Genomic DNA, 19,893 nt, shown 5'->3' on the forward strand with positions numbered 1-19,893 from the left:
AGTTAGAGTAGAAAACTATGATAATACTGAATCATAATCCATAGAATCAATATTTATGAGTATATACTTTTATGAATAATTGATGAAAGGTATAAATGGAGGAGAAAGAACAGTTTTTTCTTTAAAGCAAAATTTTAACTATATAGATGAAAAAGAAATAGAAAATCAGCATGACACAAACATCACAAGAGATAACAACACCTACTGTTGAATGCTAAATGTAAGTCCCATCATTTGAGTGTGGGACTTATATAAAGTATCTTCCTCAAGGTGATTAGCAACTACAGAGGGAAGTATTAAAACTTTATTGCGTAGAGAACAGCAAGACATCAATTTAACAAAGTCATTAAACATCCATTAAAAGATACCAGCATCTTAAGTCTCTTGATATGATGCAGAGAAGGACAGTAATATTATGTGGTATGTGGTATGTATAAGCTCAATATGATCATGAGAAAACATCAGTCAAACCCAATCTGAGGGATTTTCAGAGAAACAATTGATCATAACTCTTTGGAAGCACCAAAATCACAAAAGACAAGGAAAGACTCAGAAACTGTTACCAATTATGGGAGCCAAAGGAGAAGTTAGAAACTAAATAGAATGTGGGATTCTGATGCAGATAAAGTACAATATTGGAAAAAGTGATGGAAGTTCTGTTTTATAGTAGTATACCAATACCATGTGTCTGAATTATACTACATATAATTGTACAACTGTAAATTCTTAGAAGTTGGATGAGGAATAGGTGGAGATGGTGCCGTATTTCGCAACTTTTCTGAAGTCTAAAATTAATTTAAAATACAAAGTTAAAAAGCTAGTGGTACAAATTGAACTTCAAAGTTCCATTTAGTTCTTTTGTTAATCAACTACACTAGAAACACCATATTGCCAAAAGTCAAAAACTCATTGGAACCTTGGGGAAATTGCACACATCAGTCCTTTCTGAAATAAATCTACAGAAAAATAAATCTACAGATAAATTATAAGGGTAACATCCATTTTTGCTATGTATTTCAATAAAGTCTCTAGGCATCCAGAAATTCAGGAAATTAGTAAGATTGTACCAGTAGCAGATGCAAAAATTTATTGTAGAGCGGGTAATTCAATCACCTAGTTCTTTGGATATTAGGGGGTGTCAACGTGAAGAGTGTTTCTTCTTATAATTCAAAGAATTATTGAGTAAGGCACCTAAGGTACAGACGGGCCACAGTGAAAGGAGATGAGGACAACTGAATGGATTAGCTTTCTTGTTAAGTTAGGAAGTTTACTAAGTCTATTTATTGCTTTGTAAAGCTCACCCAAAGAGCAAACAGATTGTGTAAACATTTGTCTTCTGTTTGAGAGCAGCTATGGGTTGACCATGTAGAAGGACAATTAAGGAGAAATACTGAACTGTTCCCTGGGAGAGCATGAATACCCAGCATTGTATGATTGCATAGCTTTAGTTTTGAATATCAGGTCCCCTTGTAATTGAACCTGTGATCTTGGACAAGTCCCTTAGCCTTTTAGAATATGAATTTGTGCCATATTACATAAAGGAGTTGAACTAGTTTTTTTTTTTATAGTTGACATAAAATTATGTAAGTTTAAGGAATGTAACGTGTTGATTTGATAGTTTTATATATTTCAATATGATTATCCATGTCATGTCACATAAGTACCTTTTTTGGAGCAAGGGGGAGAAAACAATTAAACTCTATTCTTGTAGCTACTTTGAAATATATAATATAGCATTGTTGACTATGGTTGCTATGCTGTGCATTAGGTCTCCAGTACTTATTTACCTATTTATTGCAAGTTTTTACCTTTATTTTATGTTACTTTAATTTTTACTTATTTTTTTATTTTTATTTTTTTAACGATTTTATTTATTTGGGAGAGAGGGAGCACAAGCAGGGGGAGCAGCAGGCAGAGGGAGAGAGAGAAGCAGGCTCCCTGATGGCAAGGAGCCCAATGTGGGACTCTGTCCCAGGACCCTGGGAGCATAGCCTGAGCTGAAGGCAGATGCTTAACTGACTGATCCACCCAGGCAACCCACAGGTTTGTACCTCTAACCCACATCTCCGTAATTCTCTCAGCCTCTAGTAACCATTATTTCACTCTGTTTTTATGAGTTTGGCTGTTTTAGATTCCAGGTATATATATATACATACAAATATATATATATTTGTATATATACAAATAACCTACACATTTGTATTTTTCTGTCTGACTTATCTCACTGAAGAGATAGCCCTCAAGTTCCTTCCATGTTGTCACAAATACCAAGATTTCCTTTCTTCTCATGCCTGAGTAGGGGAATTGAATTGATTGATTGAAGATGTTCTTTCGACTCAAATAGTCCATTTTTTTACTATTTAATTTTTACTATCCTAATTTATTATCCCTGCTGGTAGGATAAACAGGTTATGACTTGAGATATGGGGATGAGAGAGATTCAGGAACATAAAGTGGGATTATTTGACCATTTGTAAATCAGTATGGGTAGCAAAACTGTGCCTGTTTAATTCATCTTAATTTATCAAGTATTTATTGTGTACTTCTTGTATTCTAAGTCCTGTTATAGGCACGGGGTTTGGGATGAAGATTGAAACTGTATGGGTCATGCAGCATAATGTGTAATTTTAGCCCAAGTTAACTCATATTCCATAAATCCAGTGATGCTTCTATGCCTGGTACCATACAGAAGATTGTGGGGGCTGTAACAGATGATTATAGTACAGCCTAGTCCTCTCAGCATTTACCCTTGACACAATAGAGTGTTTACAAACCAGCACAAGCAGGTATCCTCTATAAGAAAAGTTTATGTGATACAGAAGAAGGGTCTCCTAGGGCTGATTTGTAGATCAGTAGGCAGCTTTAAAAGATACAGATCTGCAAATTACATTCTGACTCACTAGTTTTAAAATGGGTCCTCCTGGGCACCTAAATTTAAAAAATGTTCTTCAAGTAATTTGAATGCATAGCACATAAATATGTCCCAAAGAAGTACAGGTCTTCGAAGACTTTTATGGACTAGGGAAGTCAGACTTGGTTTACTATGCTGAAATTTGCATTGTCTTTGATAGATTGGTAAAATTCAAATTTAATGGGTGAGGAAAGGGAGAAGGTGTTCATAGGTGATAGAAACACCATGCACAGAGGTTTATGAGGCTATGGGAAAGGGATGCTTTCAATATGAGTGACAAGACTGAGAGAAGAAGAAAGTACATGCATGGAGCAGTGGGGACAAAGTTGAGAGGAGGCTGATGATTCATTCTGAAAATACTTTTCAAATATATGTGCCAGTCACTGTGTGATGCTTGTGGTCAGAGTATAGAGGCCATAAAGCAGAATCCTACGCCCTTTTCAGCCCTTTGTAATTATTATTGTTTTGCATGCTTACTTTTTAAAGATTTATTTATTTACTTTAGAGAGAGAGAGAGAGCATGAGCATGAGTGGAAGAAGGGGCAGAGGGGAAAAATATCCAAGCAGACTTTTGCTGAGGGCAGAGCCTGATTCAGGGCTTGATCCTATGATCTGAGGATCAGGACCTGAGCCGAAACCAAGAGTCAGGTGTTCAACCTACTGAGCCACCCTGGTGCCCCTGAATGCTTACTTTTTAGCAAAACATCAAGGATACTGACCTGTAGTTTCCTTTTCTTGTAATGTCCATATACAGTGTCAGGGTAATGCTGGCCTTGTAGAATGAGTTTGGGAGTATTCCATTCTCTTCAGATTTTTAGAAGAGTTTGAAATAGATTGGCATCAACTCTTCCTTAAATGTTTGGTAGAATTTATCAGTGAAACAATCTGAATCTGAGCTTTTCTTTTTGAGCAGTTTTTGATTACTGATTAAATCTCCTTACTTGGGGCTCCTGGGTGGCTCAGTGGGTTAAGCCTCTGCCTTCGGCTCAGGTCATGATCCAAGGGTCCTGGGATCGAGCCCCACATTGGGCTCTCTGCTCAGCACTGAGCCTGCTTCCCCCTCTCTCTCTGCCTGCTGCTCTGCCTACTTGTGATCTCTGTCTGTCAAATAAATAAAATCTTTGAAGAAAAAAATCTCCTTACTCATTATTGGTCTCTCCACATTTTATTTTATTTTTCATGATTCACTTTTGGTATCTTATATATGTCTATGAATTTATCTGTCTTCTAAATTAATTGTTGGCATATAATTTGTCTAAGTAGTCTCTTAGATCTTTGCTATTTGAATGGTATTATTCATTGTATTGTCTGCTCTTTGACTTGTGATTCTGAGTCTTACTATTTTTTTTCCCCCCCTAATCAAGCTAAAAGTTGGTCAGTTATGCTTATCTTTTCAAAATACCAGCTGGGTTCATTGAATTTCTATGTTGTTCTGGTTTCTATCTTATTTATTTCTGCTCTGATCTTTGTTGTTTTCTTTGTTTTGTTAACTTTGGGCTTAGTTCGTTCTTTTTCTAATTCCTTCAGGTGTACATTAGGTTATTTGAGATCTTTGTTGATCTAAGCATTTATTGCTATAAATATCCCTCTAAGAACTACTTTGACTACACCCCATAAATTTTGGGATGCTGTGTTTCCATTTTCATTTTCTTTAAAATTTTTATTTTTCTTACTCATTATTGGTCTCTCTACATATTTCCATTCATTTTTACCTGTTGGCCTTGCTTTGTACTGTTTAGAAACTGCTCTTCTTATGTACTTAACTATTTCTCCATTTAAAAAGGATTTAAAGCGATGCTTCAAAGATAACCTGTGCAGTAAAGGTGGTTTGTACTATATCTAATTCTTGCTCTATATCTTTAGGCAGTAACATAATGGAATTTTATGTTGGATGTGAAAAAATGTGACTGTTTTACAATGCAATTCTCATTGCCAAAAATATGTTAAGTTCAACATCCCTAAAAGGCTACTAAAATATTATAGCCATTGAAAAGTGGGATTTCATGTAATTAAAGAAGACACATGGACATTACTCAGGGGAGAGTGAAAGTATAGTGAAAGTATTATGCATTGTAGAGTTAGGAAGAGCTGGGAATCAACATCTCTTTTCCATGTCCTAGCTACATGAGCACTGGCAAGGTTCTTAGACTCTCTGAGCTTCTGTAAATGGGGAGAAGGAAGGAAAGAGGATTAATTAATTGATTAAAAATTTCCCAAGAGTCCCCGCTATAGCAGCTATTATTTTAGACATATTTAGTCTGCCCACATGGAATTAAAAGTCTAGCATAGAGGCAAATGAAAAATAAATTTTACACAATTATAATTGTGATAGGTGTTATAGAGGAAAACAATAACAAGGATTGAGGGCAAAACTAACAGAGTGGTCATGTGTGGCAAGAACTCAAATATGTGTGTGAGTGAAAGGCAATAAAGCCTCTTTTGGGGTTAGATTTTGGAAAAAATATTTAAACAGCATAGTAGCTTGAGTATCAGATTCTAAGGTGCTACTATTAACAGTGTTGTGCTGATGCCTTTTAAAAATGGTGCAGAGTGGGGGCACCTGGGTGGCTCAGTGGGTTAAAGCCTCTGCCTTTGGCTTAGGTCATGATCCTGGGGTCTTGGGATCGAGTCCCGCATGGGGCTCTCTGCTCAGGGGGGCCTGCTTCCTCCTCTGGCTTCTCCCTGCCTCTCTGCCTACTTGTGATCTCTGTCTGTCAAATAGATAAAATCTTAACAAAACAAATAAAAATGGTGCAGATTGCATGCTGAGTAATGGTTTGGATGTGAGATACACTGTGGGTGAAAAAATCCTGGTAACATACTCATTTTTCAGTTGTTGCTGTGACTAGCCTGTTCCTTACTTCTCTGCTGTCAGTGATGGTGATTCACGGGACACATTATGGTTCCTGATTAAGGAATTCCTATTAAGTTCTCCGATGAATTAAAGCCAGCACTAAAGAATATGTTTAAGTGGGAGCTAGAGAAATCCTCCCTAGATAGCTTAAGCCACAACAGGGACTCTATTAGAAAATTCCAATTGCACCCAAAACCATAAGATACCTCGGAATAAACCTAACCAAAGAGACACAGAACCTATACTCAGAAAACTATAAAGTACTCATGAAACAAATTGAGGAAGACACAAAGAAATGGAAAAATGTTCCATGCTCCTGGATTGGAAGAATAAATATTGTGAAAATGTCTATGCTACCTAAAGCAATCTACACATTTAATGCAATTCCTATCAAAGTACCATCCATCTTTTTCAAAGAAATGGAACAAATAATTCTAAAATTTATATGGAACCAGAAAAGACCTCGAATAGCCAAAGGGATATTGAAAAAGAAAGCCAACGTTGGTGGCATCACAATTCCGGACTTCAAGCTCTATTACAAAGCTGTCATCATCAAGACAGCATGGTACTGGCACAAAAACAGACACATAGATCAATGGAACAGAATAGAGAGCCCAGAAATAGACCCTCAACTCTATGGTCAACTAATCTTCGACAAAACAGGAAAGAATGTCCAATGGAAAAAAGACAGCCTCTTCAATAAATGGTGCTGGGAAAATTGGACAGCCACATGCAGAAAAATGAAATTGGACCATTTCCTTACACCACACACAAAAATAGACTCAAAATGGATGAAGGACCTCAATGTACGAAAGGAATCCATCAAAATCCTTGAGGAGAACACAGGCAGCAACCTCTTGGACCTTAGCCGCAGCAACATCTTCCTAGGAACAACGCCAAAGGCAAGGGAAGCAAGGGCAAAAATGAACTATTGGGATTTCATCAAGATCAAAAGCTTTTGCACAGCAAAGGAAACAGTTAACAAAATCAAAAGACAACTGACAGAATGGGAGAAGATATTTGCAAACGACATATCAGATAAAGGACTAGTGTCCAGAATCTATAAAGAACTTAGCAAACTCAACACCCAAAGAACAAATAATCCAATCAAGAAATGGGCAGAGGACATGAACAGACATTTCTGCAAAGAAGACATCCAGATGGCCAACAGACACATTGAAAAGTGCTCCATATCACTCGGCATCAGGGAAATACAAATCAAAACCACAATGCGATATCACCTCACACCAGTCAGAATGGCTGAAATCAACAAGTCAGGAAATGACAGATGCTGGCGAGGATGCGGAGAAAGGGGAACCCTCCTACACTGTTAGTGGGAATGCAAGCTGGTGCAGCCACTCTGGAAAACAGCATGGAGGTTCCTCAAAATGTTGAAAATAGAACTGCCCTATGACCCAGCAATTGCACTATTGGGTATTTACCCTAAAGATACAAACGTAGTGATCCAAAGGGGCACGTGCACCCGAATGTTTATAGCAGCAATGTCCACAATAGCCAAACTATGGAAAGAACCTAGATGTCCATCAACAGATGAATGGATCAAGAAGATGTGGTATATATACACAATGGAATACTATGCAGCCATCAAAAGAAATGAAATCTTGCCATTTGCGACAACATGGATGGAACTACAGAGTATCATGCTTAGCGAAATAAGTCAAGCAGAGAAAGACAACTATCATATGATCTCCCTGATATGAGGAAGTGGTGATGCAACATGGGGGCTTAAGTGGGTACGAGAAGAATAAATGAAACAAGATGGGATTGGGAGGGAAACAAACCATAAATGACTCTTAATCTCACAAAACAAACTGAGGGTTGCTGGGGGGAGGGGGTTTGGGAGAAGGGGGTGGGATTATGGACATTGGGGAGGGTATGTGCTTTGGTGAGTGCTGTGAAGTGTGTAAACCTGGTGATTCACAGACCTGTACCCCTGGGGATAAAAATATATGTTTATAAAAAAAATAAAAAATTAGAAATTAAAAAAAAAAATTCCTGAAGCATGAGGTGGTGCTGGAAACAAGTATGGCAAAGGTGTTTGTCATCAAAGGAACATCTTTGTCTCCTCTATCTGTACTGTCTTCCATCTCTGCTTTCTTCTTTTCTTGTAGCGGAGAACCTTTCTCTGTCTGTAGGTTCCAGGAGGTTCTAGCCAACTGCAGTCACTAAATAGCTCATGTCTCCCAGGAGGAATATTCTCATCAGTCCTGCTTTGATCATGTATTCACCCAACTGCTATCCATTCTGGTGAAGAGGTTGGGATCACGTAATACCATGCAACTCCCACCACCTGGAGAGTAACTTCTGGACTTCATTCATCTGTATAGTGGGAATAAGAACAGTACACACTTCACCAGGAATGTTGTGAAGATTAGATGAAATAATCCATAGTGCCTGTCACATAATAAGGAGCGGTAAATGTCAGGCATGAGCACTATTTCTCTTGCTGCCATTTGATGTATTATTTTTAGCTTTTAAGAGATGTTTCTGCTCACAATCACTGGAACCATTTCAGGAAGTTTAGAATAAAAGGCTTATTCTGTAACCAACTCTTGAGCAAATTTAGGACTGTGAGCCTGAATGTGTCCTCATTACTACAGTATCAGTCTTGGAAACATGGCTCATGTAATTAAACTTGTTATACTCTTTTCTTTATCATTTTGTTGAGGCAAGCCAGATGGGAAGAAGTCAAATAACAAAGCTTATCATTACCAAGTGTAAAAAAAAATATTCAAGCTAGCTGCGTAGATGTCTCTCAACTTCTAATGAATAAAATAGGCATTAATAGTAATATAATTGTTGGTACACATTGAAGTTTGCAGTTATTAAAGCAGTAATAAAAAGAAACTTATCATAGCCATTACATGATTTTCCCATTTTAATAGGCATTTGCCTCTCCGGATAATTAAGGCATGCCCATTAAATTCTCAGATGAATAAAGTTAATGTAAATGAACATTTCTAAGTCAATACCCAGTGGCCAAATTGTTTTTTTTTTCCTTTTTCCTATTTTCTCACATTTTTGGCTGATTGGAGAAACCTCTGGAGTTGGACAGTCTACTAAGGTAAAAAGTTTTGGCCTATCTGTGGTGTTTTCACATTCAGTAATTAAAGATAGATAAAATTATCTTTTGGCAGTTAGGTGAAAGTGGTTTTCACTCTTCTTAGCAATAAGATGATTGGGACTAGGGTCCTTCAGCAGGCATGTGTGCAGCCAGGTTTGCTGTCATTTGAGCCCTTGCACTGGTTGTCTTTCTGCCTGGTGCACACCTCGTGGCTTTGCTCAACTATTACGTTCTCGGTGGCAACTGCTCTGGCTAGCCTGTTACAAATTGCCTTTTGCCAACCCAGCATTCCTCAATCTCCTTATCTTGCTGGATTTTTTTTTCCCAAAGAACTTATTACATACTAACATGTTGGGTAGTTTATTTATTTATAATGTTTATTTTAGGTCTTAATGTTGCTTTTATTTGTTTTCCCTGATAGATCTTCAGAACCTCAAACCAAGCCAGGCACAGAGTACACCCTCCATAAATATCTAATGCATGACATATATAATTCATATACAAATATAATATACATATATATATATATATATATATATATAAGCTAGTAGGGCTAAAATATTTCAATGTATGTCTTCATAGTACTATTTCTTTCAGCTTTCCTCCTTCATCTATCCATTCATTTATCTATTAATATAGAAAACTTTTTCCTGGAGCTTCGTTTTCTTGGGTGGGATGGAGGAGAAGGGAAGGACGGAGGACATGATTCCTGTCTTGACTGAGTTTATGGTACAGTTGTGGCAAGAGACGACTAAACGTTTTTGTAAAATGGGGTCCGAGCTATTACAGGAGACTTGGATGCTGTGGGCAAAGATAACAGAGGGTAACAGGAGCTTAGGCTTCTTTATAGGAGAGACCAGAATGTTGGGGAAGAGTCCCACCCAGCAAAGGAGTTTGTGAAGGGTTTTGATGTGTGACAGGCAGAGAAATAGTACGTACGCAGGCTTAGAGGTAGGAGAGATGGAGAAGCTTAGAAGGCAAAGGAAGTTTAATATTATCAACTGGAGAGTCAGAATGAGGATATAGAGAGAGAGAGGCCACGTCTTCAAACACCTTTTAAGCCCCGTTGTAAGCGGAAACTCGTCCCGAGCCATTTGTGGATTTTAAGCACCAGGGAGGGATGCAACACAGTTTCCATGCAGGGTGATGGCACTGAATGTATGCCGCACCCTCCGTCTGTGAATGCCAGAGATCTTGCCCCGAGATCAACTTTGGTGTCAAGTTTGGCCTATAAAAGCCGCCACTTGGAAATCATTTGGTATACATTTGCTGTCTTTGCTTGCTCGGATTCCATTTCCTCCTTCACTGGTCATAGAAGCCAGTTTCCTTGGCGGGGGTGGGGGGTGGGGGGCGCTCTTCCTTCCTGCTTGTTAGTCCTTGTTTTGGTGGGGCTCCACTCCTGATGCCCGAGGCAGAACCTGAGAGCCTGACCTATCACAGCCCTGTATCCCCACGTCCGCACTGACTGTTCCGGGTGTGGGCACATGACCCAGTCCCAGTCCCAGTCACTCTGTGTAATGTGATCGTTTTCTAGCCTTAGTCATTAGTTCAAGATGGCCAAATTAGTTTAATTAAAGTGAGGTCAGCAGTTACTGGGAGGAAAAGCTGTTTTGTATACTGAATTGGAACCTTGGAAGCTGCAGTAGCCTGGAGCTGCTGGCAACCATCTTGGCCCTGCCTGGGGCTTGAGAGTTGAGCCAAGGTGGAGAAGAACAGTGGGGCAAGATAGGGATACTGGGTCTTGATGACATTAACCGAGGCCTCGATCAAGTTTCATATAAAGCCAGAAAAAAACCAGCAATTTCAGAAAGGTGTTATTTTTGGTTTCATTTTCATTTTTGCTTATGCAGTTTGAGAGATTTTTCCGTCTTTGCAGAGGTAAGCATCCTGACTAATAGTGACTGCAAAAGATTTTCCTGCTGGAGACTCCGGTACTGCAATTTGCTTAAATGGGGTGCTGACACTGCTTGTTGACCATTATCAACACTGGAAGTGAGCTGTTTCCATACAGTGACTTGAACCCCCTCTTGTTCTATGCAATTAATCATGGCTAATGGGAAGAAATACGTTCTTCGTCTCATCCATTTTTCAAACACAGTCCAAATTGTTTGAATTTTCACCAGCTCCATACTTACTTTCTCAGATGACTATTTGAGAAAATTCCAGAAAACATAAATAATTCCTTGCTTTTTCTTGGAACAGAAAGGATGGCATTGTGTTGAATTCTGACGGTCTTGCCTCAAGCCCCAACTCAAGATAGAATATTAAAATCTCTGTTAGATGCATGCACTGTTTTACAGAAAAATTCCCAGCATCTCCAAAGCTCCAACACAGACTGCAGTTGACAATAACCAAACCAGTATCTTCCCAGCCAGATTGGAGTCAATTTATAAAGAAGTCTATTTGTTGGATATTGATTATATTCATGTCAGTTTTTCAAAAGAAGTTTGTGGCAGGCAATGGTGAGTTTTATTCTTTCTGAAAATGAATACATTTGATTTCATTGCTCATTACTTTTAGTATGAAAATGCAGCTGTAATTTATACACATAGTTGTTTACTTCAGAGTAATCTCTGAAATTATGTGCTTAGCCATTCATTTGTTCATGCATCCATGCATTTATTCATTCATTCAGCAAATGCTTGTTGATCATCCGGTTACTGCTCTTGGTATTAGAGATATGAGGAAAGTTGATTATGCTCCTTCTTCTTAAGCAGCGCATGTGGGTTGAATTTTAGTGCTTGTTTTAAAACTAGCAATAGAGCTCTAAGGACAGTTTTATTTTATTTTAATGTGATTACATTGTACAGTGAGTCCTTATGACAGACATTGGATAACAGTAGTGGTCCTCAGGCTTGAAATTCCAGGATCCACACTTAGATAAACTGGGGGATGAGGGCCCAAAAATCTGAATTTCCAAGGAGCTTCCTAGGGGTTCTATTCTAGATGGTCAGCCACTCACACTTTAAGAATCGTATTTTTGGAGGACTGTAGCTATATTGGAAATCGGAACTTAAGAGGGAAATGTACAAAGACATTAGACCAGAGGAGAGAAGAGAAGGGCAAAATCTCTAGCCAGAATCCCAGGCCGTGGATAATATGACCTACGCTTTCAAGTCTAGTTCATCTCTTACTGCATCCCCAGACAGCTCTTTGGTTTAAGTAAGTTAGCTGCTAAGGACCATCCTGTAATGTGGTTTATTAAACTCACTTTCCCTTCTCTCCCTGCCCATGGAATGCCCATTGTCCCCATCCTTTTCCCTGAGTATCTGAATTTTGCATGTCACCGAAAACCCATCTAGCAAAGTGTTCTTCAAACTTTAATTGGCACACATAACATCCAGGAGTATTATTAAAATAGAAATTTTGGGGGGTGCCTGGTGGCTCAGTCGGCTGAGCATAGATGACTCTTGGTTTCAGTTTGGGTCATGATCTCAGGGTTGTGATATCAAGCTGGGTGTTTGGGTCCATGCTCAGTGGGGAGTCTTCTTGAGGTTTCCTCCCTCTGGCCCCCACCCTGCTCACACACTATCTCCCTAAAATAAATAAATCTTTAAAAAAAATATATATTTAAATATATATACTTATATATTATATAATATATAAAATTTTGACTCAGGACTGGAGCAGGTCTTGAATTCTGCATTTCTGACAAGATCCCAGGTGATGCTGATGCTGCTGGTCCACAGACCACACTTGGAGTAGCAAGGTTCTAGCCTATAGAAAAGATCTTTCTTCTCAGATTCCCTCCTGCTCTGGTAAATGTCCAGTCCTCTAATTCCTTATACTGGTACTTTTCCATATGTATACCTTTCCTATCTAAGGGAACAAATACTTACTATTTGCCTACTAAATGCTAGGCATTTCACATGTATTATCTTAATTCTCTCAAGCACCCTGATTAGATGGTACTACCGCTCCCACTTTATAGATTACAAAATAGACTCTGAGAGATTAAGAGCTAGTTTACCCCAAATCACACCATCTTCCTAAAAGTTATTGAGGGTATGATCTATGTTTCACACATCTTCAACTCCATTACAATACACAGCACAGGATTGACATGTTACAAGAGTTTAGTAGACTCTCAGTATCAGTGAATGAATCCTTCAAATCATAATTTTGAGTATTTGTGATGAGCCAGAAAATATTCACAACATAATATTAGTGAAAAAATCAGGATCTAAAATTATCAGACCATCCTAATTGTGTCAAAAGTATACTTGTACATATAGGACAAAAGTGTTTGAAAGAAAGTAATCAAACACCGTACATACTGGTCATTTGGGGAAGGAACGTTGGTAGTGTGGGGTGTCTGCTTTTATGGGGGGCTGTTTTTCATATGATTTGGGTGGGCAGTGAATAGGTATTAGATAACTAGGGAAACCAGTAGACATAATCAGGTATAATGAATCTATTGCTAGGATGAGGACCAGACTTGTCTGAGATGGAACTCTGGGAGCCACGTCAGTGATGGATGTCTGGCCCATTCCATGGTGGTGAAACTGACACACCGGTGGGGACAGCTTTTAGACACAAGCACAGTGTTGGTTTTAAAGGGAATTCTAGTTTTTTTTAAGACTTAGGAATGACATTTATTACATTTGAAACTTATTTTCGCTGAGGTATAATATATACCGCAGAAAAATTAACATAGCCTAAGTGTGCTGTTGCACGGATTTCTACACATCAGACACATCCATGTGGGCAGCATCCAGATGAAGAGGCAGAAGACTGCAGGCACTTTCAGATCCCCCTTGTGCATCTGCCTCACCCCCCCGCCTCACGTCCCATGCCCTACAGCTGCCAGGGATTACTGTCATCCTGACTTCTGACAGCATGGCTTAGCTTTGCCTGTTTGTACCATATAAACCTGCATTCACATGTTAAGTACTATTTGGTGCCTGATTTCTTTTATGCCATGTTAATGTTGGTGAGATTTCAGAACACGACATGTTTTTGTAGATCTTTCGTTTTCATTGCCATATGGTATTCCCTTATTCTTGACCAGCATTTGGCGGGATTTCCAGATTTTGGTTATTATGTATAATGCTGTTATAAATATTCAAGTACAGATTTTGAACAATGTTTTGCAGTGTTCTGACAATTAAAATGGGTTCTTCTGATGGATTTTGGTGAAGAGTGGTATCCTGAGACTTTAAGGGTACCTGAGGAATTACGGAGAAGATTCCGGAGATTTTGAGGCAAGACTCTGGAATCTGTATTTTAACCAGGTGTTCTGTGGATCATATTTTTTATTTTAATTTTTTTAATTTGTTTATTTGACAGAGATCACAAATAGGCAGAGAGGCAGGCAGAGAGAGGAGGTGAAGCAGGCTTCCTGCTGAGCAGAGAGCCCGATGCGGGACTCGATCCCAGGACCCTGAGATCATGACCTGAGCTGAAGGCAGAGGCTTTAACCCACTGAGCCACCCAGGTACCCTGTGGATCATATTTTTGAGAGACACCTTTTTGGAAAGAAAGGATATGAGACTGAGAGAAACCATGATATTTATCTTGTTTTTCTACTTACTAACATGATTTTGGGGGAAACTACACAACCTTGGTAAATTTATTTTCCCACCTGTAGTAGTGTATCCCCATGTTGACTGTCTAGTTCCCATGAAGGCAAATAGATGAAAATGCTCCGTAAAACATTCTGTAAGTGAGATACTCTTGCTTTATCCCCAAACCTATGCAGGTAGAAAGAAAAAGTATGTAGTTAGTAATAATACCATATGTTGAGGTGACGTATCTTGAAGTTGTTGTTGTTTTTTTTTAATGAAATCATACTATTGCTGTAAAAATTGTGAGTGCACAGAGAACTGCTTCCTACAGGGACATAATGCCTTTGATCTCAGGGTATTAAGCCTTTTGGAAAAGACACCATCTTTATGGATAGGTTCACAACACAGTAAGTGAGATGGCCAGTTTCAGCTTGGTCAAGGAAATAAGGAAGAAAGCCCCAAAGTAGACTGAATTAATGTATCTTTTTTTCATATTCCTCTAACTCCATAAAAAAGCAGGATTTACACATGATAGGAGTTGATAAATTCATATTGATCAGTGGATAAACAAAGAACCCTCCCAGATTCTGAATTCCCTGCCTTCCCTCTACCCTTTCTGTGCTTTAGCCTCATTGAACTACTTTCCGAGTCCTAAATGTTCCATGTTCATTTCAGCTTCAGCACTTTTGCACATAACCTTTACCCGGAACATTCTTCTCTTCTCTTCTCTGCCTAGCAAATACTTTATTACCTATTTAATAGAAGTTCTGAATAGGGGGAGGGTATTTCCCTGCCCTTGAAGTGGGGTCTCTGGCTCTCATGTTAGCCTGTAGCACCCTGAATGTCTGCACGAGACATTACACTGCTGATTTTTTGTAGCTGATTTATCATGGAACTATAAGCTCCATGAGAGAAAAAAACTATGCTTACCTCATTGACTACAATAATCTCAACAGCCCAGAGCCCAGCATGTAACAGAAGCTCAGTAATTATTTTTTGCACCACTGCCCCCCTCCTTTTAAAGCCAAGAAAGAACAGATCTTGGAAGCTATTGATGAGAATACCCAAGAGCAATAGTACTACACAACTACTCCTGCTTCCATCCAAGCATCCCATCCCTGAGGGCATAGGATTTCCATTCCTATTTGCTTTTGATACTTCACATTTCCATATTTCTTCCCTCCCTCCCCCCTCCCTCCCCCCTCCCTCCTCCCTCCTCCCTCCTTCCTTATCAGAGGAGGCCCCTGTGCCTGTTTATTGCAAATATCTGGGCAGGCCTCAGAGAGCTGCTGGAAAGGTATCCTTGCAAATAAATCTTAACTTTCATCATAATTTCAGAACTCCTTCCAAAAGAAAGGGATCAGAACTAGCATTCTGCTTAAGGCAGAGTGACTCACATCAGGTCGTGAACTCACTGACTCACCCATGCATATACACAGTGTTGTGTTTTGAACTCAAAATGGCCATTGAGAGCTCCGCCAGAAGGAAAATAATGTTTTGAGGGATTATTACTATTTGGCTCTATGAACCAAAGCCCACCAGCCTTTTTTTTAAATTTTCCTGTCCCTTACTATTTACACTCAACCTTTAACCTTTTAGATTGAGTGGCAGGGATAGGAGCTGTTAGAGGTGGAACTTTGGGTTGCTTATGAATCATCCACCCACGTTCCTGTCACTACATAGACGTCTACCCACCTATGGAGTTACACATCCAGGCTGCTGAGTTGGGAAGGGGCCTTATGTCTATTTCAGAGTTTCTTAAGTCCTCAAATCTGTGCAAAGCACGGTGATGAAAACGGTGGCTAGGCAAGGAAGAGAAAGGGCAGAAGTGCTCTGAGATTCAAAGCAGGGAGGCACCTGGGTGGCTCAGTCATTAAGGATCTACCTTTGGCTCTGGTCACAACCCCAGAGACCTGGGATTGAGCCCTGTATTGGGCTCCCTGCTCAGCAGGAAGCCTGCTTCTCCCTCGCCCCTGCTTGTGTTCCCTCTCTCACTGTGTCTCTGTCAAAATAAATAAATAAATTAATTAAAAAAAAAAAAGAATCAAAGCAGAAATTAAAAAAAATATATTTTATTTATTTATCTGACAGGCAGAGATCACAAGTAGGCAGAGAGGCAGGCAGAGAGAGAGAGGGAAGCAGGCTCCTTGCTGAGCAGAGAGTCGGTAGCAGGGCTCCATCCCAGGACCCTGAGATCATGACCTGAGCCAAAGGCAGAGGCTTAACCCACTGAGTCACCTAGGCACCCCCAAAGTAGGACTTTTTTATATCATTGGGAACCTAGAATGTTTGGATTGAAAGGATCCTTAAAATCTCTCAATTTTGCCCTATGTTACATTCATTTTCTTTCTTGCTTGTTAGTCAATCAGCTTAGCGGTTCATTGCTGGGACTCTGGGTTTGACTGCTTGGGTTTGAGTCCTGGCATCACCTGTTCCTGAACTTATGTAACTGGTCAAGGTGTTTAACAATTAGATGTCTCAGTTTGCACATCTGTAAAATGACAAAAATAAGAAGGAAGATCTTGTTTTGTTTTAAGGATTAAATGGGCTAATGGATGTAAAGGGCTTAAAGCTCTGTGCCTAGCACATAATGAACACTCAGTACATGTTGCTTTTTATTGTTCATCAAAGACTTTCATAGCCACTGTGTGCTAGACAGGGGGCTGGTACCAAGAATGAAGTTCAGTCCCCTTACTTATGATATTTCCCGTCTACTAAGAGAGGGGAAAATACGCCACAAGTGATTATCTAATGTTATGATAAGCCCTACCATGGACAACAAATGGAACAAAGTGTGTTGTCAAGTCTGAGGATGGAGCAACCATATTTGATATTTGGTTCTATATGGACTTGATAAAAGAGAGGTGTAGGGATGTGTTTATCATCAAAGAGAATAGCTCACAGGGATTTAGAGCTCTGGAATGATCTGGAAAGTTGGATGTGGCTGGCTCAGAGGTACATATGGGCAGGCAGGTGGGAAATTCAAAATTCCCATCCGGTGGAAGGTGATTCCCTGCCTGCAAGGCTGTGTGTTACCTCTGGTTGCTCTATGAGTTCCTATATTCCTAATATTTTTGGTGTTTGTTTTTGAATGTATCTTGGGGTGTGTTGACTATTGCTTAGAAGGTCTTACTTTATATTTTACATGTATTTCAGCTTCTGAAGGTTAAGAAGCGAGATGTGTGTGAAATGTGGTCCTGTCCTACCGTTGCTTTAGCGAAGTTTGCTGGTCCAGGGCCATGATCTGACACCATTTATCATGGGTCTCAAAAAAAAAAAAAACAAAAAAAAAAACACCCAAAACATTTTCTGTCTTAACAGTCAGAGAGCACTCTAAAAAGCAACTCCTCTGGGCAAAAAGTTGAGAGAATTAACATTAAACACACTGATGTGTTTTTCTTCCTTTCTCTTCCCCTCTCTGCTGGCCGGCCCCGTCTTACACCCCTGTTTTCTCTTCCATTTTAGTTTCCCTTTTAAGGAGTCTCTCCATATTCTTTTTCATTTTCTGCCATCACTATCATATCAAACTCCTCCGTTTTCCAGCTTCTCTTAGGACTGTGGTGTCACACCAGGGTCCCCCCCTACCCATTTTGGGGTTCTGTGGAGTTAACCAGGCCTGGTGGAATCCCCAAATTTGTACTCTGGCTTCCACCTTACTTCTCTGACTTGCTTTGTATATTGAGTTTCTGAGTAAGATTTTGTTTGGAGATATAGTTCTGGGGTTACAGAAAGTTTAATATTATGGCCTTAGGGTTGTGAGTCATACTTCATTTCTCATTTACTTTAACCACTTCATAAATAGTAAAACAGATTTGAGTAGGACCCTTTTCAAATAAATGTGTGTTTTTTTTATTTTTCACAGTTGCTCTCTTGAACTATTCTTTTCCTTTATTATTTTGCTTACATATGGTGCTATTTGGTGTGCTTTTTGTGGGGTAATGTGTTGGAATGCTGTCTTATAATCTTTCTCTGAATTATACAAGTCAGAATGGCATTCTTGAATCTTGTTCTTTAAAAACTGTTGCTGAGTAGTATTACGAAACCCTTATATCAATGGCATATAAGGTTTAAATGGCATGATAATATGCAGATTGATAAACTTTTCTTAGGTTGAATAAAAGATACATTCCATAAAGCAGGGACATTCATGTTTCTTCCCTCTGTTGAGTGTGAAGTGGGTCTACCTGTCCCACAGTCCACATTCGGAAGAAACAGAGAATCAGAAAGAAAAGGAGGAGACAGTAATTTGATATTTTTTAGATTGTGAAACTCTGTAGCTATATGATAATCCCACATCATTTTTTTCCACCTGCTCTCTGGTGTATCCCAGCTAGTTCAGAGCAGAGGAAAAGATCAGAGTGGAAAGTGTAGGTAAGACTCATTCATGACCTAGAAGATGACTCCTCCTCCTCCTTTCTTAGTGATGGCAAATAATTAAGTCTGATATTAATGGGCCAAGACTAGGGAAGGGAGATTTGGATGAAATGTGTTCTAGAACCTTCTTTTTAGGAGTTTTTTGTTAAGCAAATAGATACAATGCAAGATAAAGCAAATTTCTTTCCTATTCTGATGTTTACTTCTCTGAAGCTTAGAGGCTGTTCAAATTTCTTCCTTTACTTATAACTGAGCCAAGCTATACATATGTATTAGTTTTAGGTCTTTCCCTGTAAATCCGATCCTCAGACATTTTGTTCCTTTTCTGAGCCATACTGCATTTGTCTGCATCATTCTCGCCTTTAACACGAAATTATCAGATTCCTTATAGGTTCTGTTCTTCCCTTGTGCTAAAATATACCTCCCAAAATGGTTTGATCCAAATATATTCTGTCATTGTCTAAAAGAGGTTTGAATCTTATTTCTTTTTGAATATATGTGTGTGTGTATGTGTGAAGAAATTCTGAATCTGATAATCCCAGTTTTGTGGAGATTTAAGTATTTCTTACAGTGAAATATAATTTCAGAGAGTTCTTTATATTCAAAGAACCAAAATGGTTTCTTTGGGGAATTTAGCCTGAGGAACTAACTCAAAACATGGACAAAACTGAGTGCCAAAAGATGTTTGTTGCAGATAAATACCTAAAGGCAAAAAATTGTAAACAACCTAACAATGAGATTAATGGTGTTTTCCAGGTGGGTGTATCCACGCAGTGAAATATCATTGGATCCGTTGGATAAGGACTCTGAAGATGGCACAGCACCGTGAATAAACCACCATGTGACAACACCTGTGTACTGCGATTATGAGTGAGTCAAATTATTTGGAGGAAAACTGGTAGGGATTGTGCTGAGATATTAAAGCTAGTGTGGCAAGAAAGACAGGAGTAATAAAACCCTCTTTCTGTCTTCCATTTGCCAACAGTCTCTTATGTGCCAGAAATTACAAGAAGTACCTCCCTGGACTAACTCACACTGCTTTCCTATAGCCGTCATTGTCTATGGCCAAACCTCCCTGGATAAGCCTGATCTCGTCTCATACAGCTGTCAACGATTCCCATTTGCAAAGAAATTTAGAAGCTCAGATAGGTTAGATGATTTG

The 19,893-nt window shown here is 39.1% G+C and overlaps 1 long non-coding RNA gene across 1 annotated transcript in view; it reads left to right on the top strand.

The window, feature by feature from the left end:
• The window catches only part of LOC101680716, a 71,157-nt gene extending 51,522 nt beyond the window's left edge, over nucleotides 1-19,635 (top strand). The window contains exon 3 of the long non-coding RNA XR_001178753.2: nucleotides 19,488-19,635. This is a non-coding gene — a long non-coding RNA (uncharacterized LOC101680716). The remainder of the gene's footprint in view (nucleotides 1-19,487) is intronic.
• The last annotated feature ends 258 nt before the right edge of the window (nucleotides 19,636-19,893 follow it).

This window comes from Mustela putorius, unplaced genomic scaffold (assembly GCF_011764305.1).
Source record: "Mustela putorius furo isolate JIRA1106 unplaced genomic scaffold, ASM1176430v1.1 tig00003850_pilon_pilon_pilon, whole genome shotgun sequence".
Classification (NCBI taxonomy): Eukaryota; Metazoa; Chordata; class Mammalia; order Carnivora; family Mustelidae; genus Mustela; species Mustela putorius.